Raw genomic sequence first — 12,029 nt, 5'->3', positions numbered from 1 at the left:
CATGACTTGCCTCTTTTATTGCACATTTCTCTCCTATCCTATTTGTTTTTATAGGCAAGGACGCAAGTTAAGGACCTGGTCTACATTGCTAACAACTTGTTCCTTTTGCATTGCAAAACTCATGGGTATTTCCTTAACCCCATTGTTTCATGGCATTTCCTAAATCCCATGTTTCATGGATGCTTTCTGTTTGAGACATAATTTATCTTTATCTGTATTCCCAAATTATTCTTTTATGAGAATGTTTAAAAGAGTATCAGTATTGTGGAGAGAAATTATTATCTCACATCAAAGACAATGTCATTGTATATGAAATCTTTCTCTTAATCCATCTGTGAGGACGTAGAGGACTTTGCTGAAGACTGAGACTAATGTCACTGGCAATACTTTTATAAACATCATTTGTTTAGGTATACTAGGTATGGTAGACCAATTCTGAATTTAAATAATAATGGTTAGAGAGATAATTCCAAAAGGTATATTTTTAAAATAGTTGGATATTTATTAGAAATCACTAGATAGAAAAAGATCTATCCTTATGATTTCAACCAGGATATACCTAGAACCACTTGATTTGTCTGGAAAACCTCACTTGCGTTTTAAATTCATGTTGTTGAAAATTGAGTTATCTTTCTATGTTCTACTCCAACACTCCATCTCAATGAAAAATAATACTATATACCTAAGTGCTAAGACCAGAAGTCTGGAAATCATTCTTAAATTCTTCCTTTTCATAATCTCCTTAAGAATACACTTTGGAAATATTTACTTTCCTATTTTCTAGAAATATAATCTTACTCGCTAATAACTCTCAACTGGGCTGTTGTGGTAAATCCCTGAGTGATCTTAATGTTTATTGCTATTCCCTACATTTCACCCAGAAAAACTTCATTGGATGCTAAAGTATGATTTAAATATAACCTTAAAAGTTTGTGTTTAGAAATTAATCTACTAATTCATATTTTAATGATATTTTTATGTGGGTCCTTTGGGAGTTCATTAGGATTAGATGAAGTCATGTGGATGGAGTACCTATGATGACATCGGTGGCTTTATAAAAACAAGAGGAGTGACCCAAAGTATTATACCTCTCTGTCCAGTCATGTGATGTTTTGCATCATATTATGATATGGCAAAAACACCCCCACCAGATAGTGAGCCACACTCTTGTACTTCCTAACTTCCAGAATTAACTGTGAGTCACTTAACTTCTATTCTTTATAAATTATTTGATCTCAGGTATTTGACTATAGCAATAGAAAGCAAACAAGATACACTATATCTTGGGTCTGGCATATTGAAGATGATCAGTAAATACTTGTTCATGGGATACATAATGTGGAATGAATTAAAATTTAATTATTAAAATGCAAATATGATTATTACTACAGCTACTAAAAATACCCCTTAGTGGCTCTTTCCATTTCTCCCAGAACTTAATATAAATGCTGTAGTATATCTTAAATATTTCTTAATAATATTTTAATTATTTATCTGTTCAAGTTCTTCATTTCTTCCTCTCCCAACCAATGACCCTCTGAATTTTGTAAACTTCACATTAAACATTTTCAGATCTCCAAGCATGGCATCTTTCTGTGTTATCTACAGAAATTTTCAGTTTGAGTCTTCTCCTTGAAATATTATTTTCACCTAGATAATTTCTACTTATTCTTTAAATTATTTCCCTATGCCTCCAATTTATTTTGGCATGATGCATATGCATACCACTAAATCTGAGTTGGATAACCTCTCATATGCCTACTATTTCTAGTCTCATAATAGATATACTATGTCATCTGCCTTTCTGCACCTCTATTTTATTAAAAAATTTTTAAAAAGCAATAACAACTATTCTATCTTTGACTATGTATTCAAAGCATAGCAGAAAGACTTTCAATGAGCTGGTGCTCAACAAATATTTGTTCAATACATTAATAATGAACTAATAAATGATATCATATGTAGAATTATTTGTGGTCATTTGAAAAGGTAATATTCATCAGAAAAAATTATGTAACATATGTTGGCATGTATGACCTGGATATCCATTCATAAAAATGAATTTATTCTGCATCTGCTGGCATTACTACCAGCAGAAAGTCTTTAGTAGTCATCCTTTTTAAGACTGTTTCAGCTTAAGAAGTGTAGGTTGCCAAATTTTATACTTACTTCCCAGTAGGTATATACATTCAATTATTGATAATCACAGAAGCATCAAGACGCATATCTTGCCCTAATTCAGGACAGCTTTGTAGGGGTCACCCTATTATTGAAATTCCTCACAAAGTAAATTCAAGCTTTCTAATCAGAATGCCTTGCAGCTTTACCTCACCCTCTTCCTAATTAAACTTTCTTCTTTCTCTTACTACAGGAATTGGATGTAAGATTGATGTAGGACAGATGAGGTTGGACACCTGAGGTATTTTCAGGAAGCAGGTTTATTTAAGCTCCTGTAGTCCAGAGGGGCTAATGCCTAAACATCCCTTGACCCTGGGTATAGAAATTCTTTTAGATTTATACTCAGTGGAGTGGTTACATGACAGTGGGTGGGTACATAACAGTTCCTCTTTGTCTCATAGTTTAGGTCAGACAGAGGTGTGGTAAGTCTTTACCAAGGAAAATAGAGACAGTAACTTTTTACACAACAAGCTTTCTTTGAGATAGAGTCTATGACATGTTTTTCCTGCAAACTTGGCATTTACAAGAAGAGGAAGCTTTGAACCACATTGAGCTCTCTACAGAATTCCTGTGAAATCCTGTTGACACTCTTTGTAAAATCTTGCTCACAAGAGGCTTAATTATGGCTCTTTGGTGTGTGTGTATGGGTCGGGTACACAGTGGCTGCATCAAGAGTGCTCTCTAATAACTTCCATTGCCTTCTAACCTCTTCATCACAGTCTATTTCCTGAGGGGAAAAATTCTATAAGTGTTAGTGAATAGGGAAGGTTAGGATTGTTAAACCTTTTCAATAAATTAATATTATTTGCTTTTGTCTCTTCCTCTTGCCCTATTTCAATATCCATTCTCTATCATTGTCTATTCTGTCTTTGACCTGGGAAACTGATTTTTTTGAAGTTCCAGACATATTACTTCAAACTATGGCAACTTATCATTTGAGAAAACCACTGAAGCTGGAAGTTCTCTCTGTTTCCCCTCACCCTTCTCTCCTAAAACAGGTCATAAAAATTAGGAAGGTTACTCTAAAATTTTCCCACTCTGAATCAGGCCATAAGACCCTAATTTGAGAGAGATTTTTTCTGTACCCAGAAGAAGGATTCATCCTTATTTGTGAAAGCACTGGGATATAGAGAAGAATCTTAACAAACAAGTTTTGACAATCCCTCTCCATTCTAATACCATTAGACTAAATTAGCCTGTGTTTTCTCTAATCACATTTCTCTATGACTATCCGACTTTTTATCAAAACTAAGAATAGAAAATACATAGGTTTGCCTATTTCTTTTGCCTAAATTTCCAAAAGCTTTTATTTCATATAAATCATATCAAATAAATGCATATCCTTTTTTTGAAGATCTTTATTTTTCTATAAGGACCTGAGCAATAAACCTAAGATGAGAAGAAAAGATATTTATTGCCCTGGTTCCCATTCATGTTCAGTCAGTAGAAGGCAGAAGGTGGAGACAGAATAATTAGGAAAAATAGTTCAGGTGATCTTTTGGTTTTCTGACACTCTTTCTGACACCAATTATAGGATGATAAACATTTTTTTTTTCACATAAATTCTGCAATTCTCCAACAACAATCACAACTTTGTCAATTCATTTCAAATGTGTAACTAATTCCTGGAGTTAGTTCCTGCAGAATTTACAGGGTAAGAACTTCCTTTCACAAGACATACTCTCCTTCAGATTCCAGTCACGAATAGAGTTTCCAAGGTAACCACATTTCTGGAGATGAATCTCTTGGCATAATTTAGTCACTGTATTTTAAGGTATGATTATATCCTTTCTGTTTTCCCTGCAGATCAGGGTCTCCAAGATGTATGTAACTTCTATTGCTGTTAACTTGGTGGGTCACTTCTGCAATGAAATATGATCCATTGTCTCTTTACAACAAGGAGGGGAGCCCATATGTTGGGATCAATTGCTTTAAGAGACTCTAGTTATTTCTGAAACCTTTTCTGTTCTAGTAGGATAAACCTTGATTCACCTAGAGAAGATGCCCATCAGTACAAGCAAATATCTGAAGTTTCCTGTGGCACAGGGAATTTGGGTATTATCTACTTGTCAAACATCAAAAAGCTGTATTTTTACACATTGTGTCCCTTTTATAGTAGGTTGCCTTTTAGTCTTCAGTTGCTTTAGGTATACAAGACACAGTTCTCTCTCACTTGCTGACTAGTCTTTTGGAAGTATGACCTTCTCAAATGGGGCTTGATAAAATCCATCAAGTTATCTCTTACATAGTGCATACTCTCATGTTAATGTTTTACTAAGGTTCAGACCAGTCTTTCAGGCAGGAGAATAAGCCTTTGGAAATTTTGTTTCCAGTTGGTAGCTCTATCACAGGAGTTAAAACTTCATTTTTAGCCCATTTTTTGTCCTCCTCAGTATAAAAGGGTTTGTGTTGGTCCAATTCAAGCTGTTAAGTTATGGTGCCAACAAATCATTGACATATAGATTGTCTAATAGGATGGCCTGTTATCTCCCCACTCTTCTAGCAGTCAGTCAGTAGTCTTCCTTCTGCCATGTGGTTAAGCTGTTTTGATAAATAGGCTACTGGACAGAATGTCTCCCAATGTCTGTAAGAGAACTTTAAAAACTCAACCTTATTTCTCATGCACGTATATTCTGAATTCCTCTGCTAAGTCAGGCAAACTTAGGGTAAGGGCTTTTGTGAGACTTTGTTTTAACTTCTCAAAGGCAGGTTGGCATTCTGGGATTGAAGTCAAGGCTCTATCTTTGTGCCTTTTAATGCCTCAATAGGGTTTTTTCTATTATTCTAAAATTAGGGATCAAGATAAAGTGGAATCCTGCCATTCCCAGGAACCTACAAAACTGCCTCCAGTTCCTAGGTTCCCTAAGACTCAACACAGTCTGTTTTTGATGTGACATCAAACTTCAGGTTCCTTGGCTAATCTGCAATCCCCAATAAGTGGCTTGAACCATTTTAATGGACACCTTATATCCACATGAAACTAGATGGTTTAATGAAGCAATAGTGTCTGAAAGAAAGTGTCCATAGATGGGGCTGGCTATAGGCAGGTCCACATATTGCCAAAGGATTCCTGATACAGCTGTAATCCTTGCCAGTCTTTTCCTAGATTCTCATTAAACAGAGTAGGTTTTTATTTTTATTTATTTATTTATTTATTTAATTTTTGAGTTATGGAGAGTAAACCCAGAGGCACTTAACCACTAACTATATATATATGTAAATATATTAAATATGTAAATTTTGTAAATATAAATATTTAAATATATCAAATATGTAAATATATAATATGTAAATATATTAAATTTTGAGACAAGATTTTGCTAAGTTGCTTAGAGCTTTGCTAAGTTGCTGAGGCTCGTCTTGAACTAGTGATACTCAGTCTCAGTCTCCCAAGTCACTGCAATTACAGGTGCATGCCACCTGCCCAGCTGAGTAGGAGAAATTTTAAATCTCTGAGGTACAACAGTCGAGAAATTCTGGGTATTACATTGTATCAAGGTCCTACCACTTGGAAGCAAACAGTTATTGGGACTTCCTTTCAAAAGGGATGGCAAAAAAATTGCATTGTTTAATTCTGGAATTGTGAACCAGTCAGTTACCTTGCATTGCAATAGAATGCATGTATTTGTTACCATGGGCTGAATATTCTAAACAATATTATTTATAGTTCTCAAATCTTACATAAATCTATACTCATCAAAGTGAAGTTTCTTAACTGGCAGAATAATGTAGGGTATCTGGAAAAACCAACACAATGCATATTTTTTAAAAATCTGTCCACAAGAGGATGGATTCCAATTAATGCTTCTCTCTTAAATGGGGATATTTTTTCCTTCTGGGGCTAGTTACCTCCTTCTCAAATTCTTGATTAGGATAACATAGATCAATTTTCCCAGGGTCCCTTTGGCCCATATGGCCTTATTTACATTTAGCAGACCTCCAGCAGAGCGGGCTTTCTTTCCTTTTCACGGATGGCACACATGAGCTAGAATCACAGCCTGTGTTCTGCTGGTACTTGCAAATACAGTTATTGTTTTTTGGGGTCAGAACATTATCTGAGTATTTAATTTACACAACATACTTTATTCCAGGAAAGGAACCAATTTGGCATATGGAAACCTGTACATTCATTGATTTCCTCCCAGGATACATTCAAGGAATTGGAGCACAGTATATTGTTGAGCCTGGCCTGTCACCATATCATTATCACAATACTATCAAAATTAAGTGAGTTCCTCACTGTCAATTGGACCCAGAACTACTTTTGTGGCCTATTTCTTATCCCAGATATCTTGATATTCACTAAGAAGTCCCTTTCAATCCTTTAGACTTCCTGGAAGATCCTTTTGCAGAGTCTGCCAAAGTTTCTATTCCTAACAGAAATTATACACCATAAAGACAATATCAACTAGTTGTAAGGGGTTTATGTAAGTTTGTCCCCTCTGTCCACTCAAACATTTTTTCCTATGTCCAGGGCACTCTGTCTAATGATGGTCACATTGACCATACAAAGATTGCTGGGACTTCTCTCTTCAGAAATCAGCAGAACCAAAAGGCAGGTGCCTGCATACATGGGGATTCCAGGAGGTCCTTGTATGTCAGCTCTGTGGGAAGCAAGCAAAGTTCCACCAGAAGTGTCTCCTGGCAAGTGAAATAGCTCAGCAGTTGGTTTAGTTGGTATAGGCTCTCAAGGAAGGGGAGCAAGCACAGGCTGTTTGGTCTCAAGTTACAGTTAGGGCCTGAGGGACTTTGTCCCTAGTGCTGAGGTCAGAGAGGGGACTCCTCTTTTCTCTATGTGAGCATGACCCCTGCTGCTTGTGATGCAGCTGCAGTTTAGCCAAAGCAGTCCAGGACCTTTGCCTTTTTGAGCTCTACCTTAGGAACCTGTAGTTAGTTGCTTGCTCCAATTTTCATAGTTGTTGCTTTTTCCCAGAGTTCAAGAGGTTGCAGTTTTTTCTCTACTCTAGCCATCTCTTTTCAAGTCACAACTGTTTATTTTTCTTTTCTGTGTATAGTTGTTTATCTTGTCAGTCCACTCATGCATTTAGTTTGATGAGATACTGTCAGAGTTTTGCCCCAGCAACAGATGTCCATGACCAAATAGGGTATCCTGTCAGATTTTAAAAGGTGAGACCATTCCTGTTCCCAAGTCATAATCTAACAGTGTTGAACTCATTGCCACATACTTTGTGAATGATTGACTTCACGCCCGTGGGCAAAAGGGGCACAAAGGTAGGGCAGAGGCCATGTCCTCCTTGCCTATTTCTTACAGCTCTGATAGCTTTCCTGGTTTTTGTTCCTCTAGCCTAAGACTAGTGTCCCTGACCCATAGTGAGAAGATCTGTGGCTGCCTGGGGCCAGACTGAGAAGCAGTGCCAGGACTATAGGCACTGGGTTGAAAGGATTTAAATCTTTTTTTTAACCCTTTCTTCTGGTGTCCTGCTACTATAGCACATTAGAGAGATTGCATTTTTGTACCACTGACTCAGTTTCTAGCTATTCAGACTCCTTATAATGCAACTGCATAAATGACTACACATACAGAATTTCTTTCACTGTACCTCTAATAGACCAACTCTAACTGCAAGATTATATTATTCAGAAAACTATTCAAAGGCCAGATTGTGTTACAGTAAAACAGCATCTTTTTCTCTAAACAGGTTTATACCCGTAGGTGCCTCTTTCAGTCAATTTCTTTCTCAAGAGACTACCAGTAGAATCAACAAATACAGCATTGCCCATGTCTTAAAGCCCAATAAGAGATACAAACAAAAACACAGAGACATACAACCAGAGAGGCTCTCCAAAACCATGACTGACAGATGAGAAAATTTAAAACACATAGACCAGAAGGCAGTGGGTATTCCCTAAGTTCCCTGCTCATACTTAACCATGACTCCTATGCCAGTAATGCCACAGATGTTCCCATGAAGAGGGACAACGTGTCTCCACATAGGGGAACAAGATGTGTGGAATCAGGGGTCTCAGTGTGTACATCAGGGGAGCTTATCAGATATCCAAGGTGTCACACATTTACTGCATTCAGTTTCCTTTTTTTCAAAGTAAACCAATTTTAGAGAGAGAGAACTGTTCAGAGAGAGAAGTCAGGAGTTCCTAAGAGCAAAAGAAGGCTTGGTATCTATTGAGATGATCCCTCCTTTTACTTACAGTAACAGCTCCTCCAGTTTGGCCTGAGATAACTCACCATCTCCTAATTCTTCGGCAGTGGGCTCTCAATAAGTTCACCAGACATCTTGCATCCTTACTGTGGAAGTGGGGTTGCTTAGAGTACCACACCTGCTTATGAAAATTCAGAGTTGGGCTGCTCTCGGGTTTCATCTGGTTTGCCAATTTGTTACCAAAAGCTTGACCCTTGTCCTCAAAACCAATTCAGAAATGAAGACAAGGTTTTGAGGGAAAAGTAAGGAAAAAGAAGTTTAATTTTTTTGCTAACGAAGGAGAAACACAGGGGATTCCTGTCACCGAGGCTATGAATCTGATCATCAGAAGGAACAGAGTGTTTAAAGAGGTGATTTAAAGGCTACATTTCAGGTATGCCCTGTTGGGGTTACAATCCATCTGATTTGGAGGATGTCCATTTCTTAAATATTGTGGTGCCTTCCCTAAAGTCTGAATTATTTCATTTCTGTTGTGTGTGTGTTTGCTCAAGAACATTTTACTCAGCCTAGGATGGGAAGAAGGGTAATCTTGCTTTCCCCAAAGTAAGGGAGGATGAGTGGGAGAAGAGGAAGGAAGAAAGTAACAAAGTCAGTTTTAAAATAAACTGCCGTGGTAGAGCAGCAAGGGTTAAGTTCGCAGTATGAAGTGTGTCCCTGTTATATCAAGAGAATGCTTTACATATGACTACTAATTTATTATATAGAATACTATTCAAGAAAAGCCTGATGGCACAGATGCACTGAGTAAAATTTCTTAGTGCAGAGATGCAGATTTTCCATGCCCTCTCTACAAATACCACCATCTCAGTACATCAATTTGTTCACCAACTCAGAAAGTCCCTGAACTCTGTTCTTTAGGAGTTTTCATGCCGGTTTCATCATATAAGAAACATCATTACCCTATGTACATGAATGATTACAGGAATGATGTGAATCTACATTGTGCACAACCATAGAAACGAAATGATGTACCCCATTTGTGTACAATGAATCAAAATGCAGTCTGTGAAAATAAAAAAAAATTAAAAAAAGAAAGATTGATTAAATCACTGCTCACTGGTTATTGAACTAAATTTCTAACATCTCTCCTCTTCCCGGAGTTTGGATGGTGGGGAAGAAATTTGAAATACTTACATGGTTGGTTTTTATAATGATCACACCCAGCCCCCATTCTGAAAATATCTATGAGTCTCCTGACTCATTCTGTCATAAGCATACAAGACTTTCATCACTCAGAAAATTCCAAGAATTTAAGAGCTTTGTATTTGGGAAAAAGACCAAATAATTTTTATTAATCCACAGATTTTCTCATCTGTTACATCTTTATATCCACATTACAGTTTTGGCAGGAGATTCTAGTCTTTACAGTTTCTTTCCAGTGAGTTATTGAAAACTGACTTCTATTGGGCTTTTATATTACTATTATTTTCTCTTTCCCATGGAAAGTAATGTTTTTCTGCCAATGCTCATCATTGGTTCCTCAACATTTCTTGTTGATTCTACTCATACTACCAAATGTTGTTCATGTGTTTCTATGGGTACACATGTGTATTCTCTGTCCCTTTATTCTGACCAGCTATTAAGTGAAACAACTGTATTTCCAGACTTTTTTAGATCGTCCCCAAGAAAGTCATGTTCTACAAAACTTGCTTAAACTCAAGAAAATCTTTTTCCATTTAGTCTGCTTTACAGGACACATGACCTTCATCTGAGTTCACTTATTTATTTCTGACTGCATTGTTATATATCTCTGAAAAGTGAAATGGAAATGGTTTGCTCTTATGCACAGTGATTTGGTCTTGACAACCTCTAAAATAAGTAAAGAAACCTCAAAAATTTAAGACAGAAACAAAATATGTACTGATTAATTTTTGATCAGAATGGTTTTAACTAACTTCTTATCAGAAGATAAGTCATGACATAAAGTTTATAAGGAAAAAAAACAGTCTACAAAGGATCATGAACACACTCGTCCACTGAATATCTGTCTGATGACAGTTTCTGAATTCACAAGCCCTGAAGGTAGGTAGTTGGTACAACACTTTTCTTTTTAAAATTTGTGGAGATTAAAAAAATAATAATTATTGATTGAATAGTGATGAGAAATTCCTAACGAAATAAGTTTTTTATGGGTCTATACCAGTTTACTATCATTGTCTATTCATTATGTAAGCACATGTACACAACAGTAATACTTTTTTCTTATTGCCATAGCAATGTGCAAAAAAGCATATGGCTCTCCTGGATTCTTTATTTTTAGCAAAATTCTTGCAAGTTTTACTTCATTGAAATTAACACTAGGTTAAAATTTTTCTTTATAATTTATTTGAAGGGGTCACATAAAACATTTTAATCTTCTTTTTTACAATTACAAGGTTGATAAAGGGTGCATAGTAAAGAGTTGTTGCAAATGAATTATTACGTAGGAGTAATTGAGCTTGACGTTTCCCTAAGGCTGGTAGACCACATACATTATAATTTTCTATTTTTATATAAGCTGTAGAATTAGATTTGACAAGGAAACCAGATTACCTGAGGTCTCTCTGACCCTTGGGAAGGATGAAATTAATTGTTTTTCTAAGATGATTCTATTAAAACAGTACTGTGTATTGAAATGTGGACTTAGAAATATTCATTGCATTTCTAAAATAATTGTCAAAAAATAATATATGTATTAAAAGATATTGGCAATTTCTCAATTTCTCATTCCTAGTCAAAGGGCAAAATTTTGGCTCACAAAAAAAGTAGATTGCCCTCCTACTATTGGCTGTCAACAAGAAATTGTTTAAGAATAGGCTGGAGGGAAGGATCAGTTAAAGAGTTTTTATTTTATTAACTCTGAAAAAGAAAGCCCACCATGAGACAGCAGATAAATACACACAAACACATATATGTGCATATTTAATGCATGTAATTTTGTGTTTCCATATAAGCATATACCCATGAAACTATCATCACATCGTCACTGAAGAATAATGGTTACCTACCTGTCCTCCTGCCCTGCCCTAAATCATTCCAACACCAAAACTCTTCCCATGACTTGGCCCTGCCTCCTGACCAAGAAAAGGGTCCACCAAAATTAACTAATGCCCCCCTAACCTGACTCTGCTAACCAAGACCCCCATGGTGGCCGCAGGTCATTTTGCCCCTGAAGATGTGCCTCTCTGGTGTTGTATAAAACATCACTGCTCCATGAGGTTGGACTTCATTTTTATTTTTCTTTTTGTATTCCCTCCCATGCACTTTCAACCACCATCTAAGTATTTAACATATTCATTACCCTCTGAAGTTTTCTCATGTTCCCCTTTTGTGTGTGCACACACAAGTATACACGTATACAATCAGAACATGAGAAACACTCTTATTTTTTAACTATAGAATCAGTGTTGTTTACTATATGTTCTATATTGTACAACAGACCTCTAAAACTTATTCATCTATATAAAAACACTATAGTCATTAAATAACATCTACTTATTTTCCCTCTGACAACAACCATTTTACTTATTTACTTCTATGAGTTTTATCATTTTACATTCCACATTTTGGTAGAAGTATGAACTTGTTCCTCATGACCATCTTATCTCACTTAGCAAAATATCCTTCAAATTTATATATGCTGTAATATATTTTAGAATTTCTTTTTTTTTTAATGTTGAATGATATTACATA

This window comes from Sciurus carolinensis, chromosome X (assembly GCF_902686445.1).
Source record: "Sciurus carolinensis chromosome X, mSciCar1.2, whole genome shotgun sequence".
Classification (NCBI taxonomy): Eukaryota; Metazoa; Chordata; class Mammalia; order Rodentia; family Sciuridae; genus Sciurus; species Sciurus carolinensis.
The sequence above is the reverse complement of the archived record's forward strand: the minus strand, read 5'-3'. Positions refer to the sequence as shown.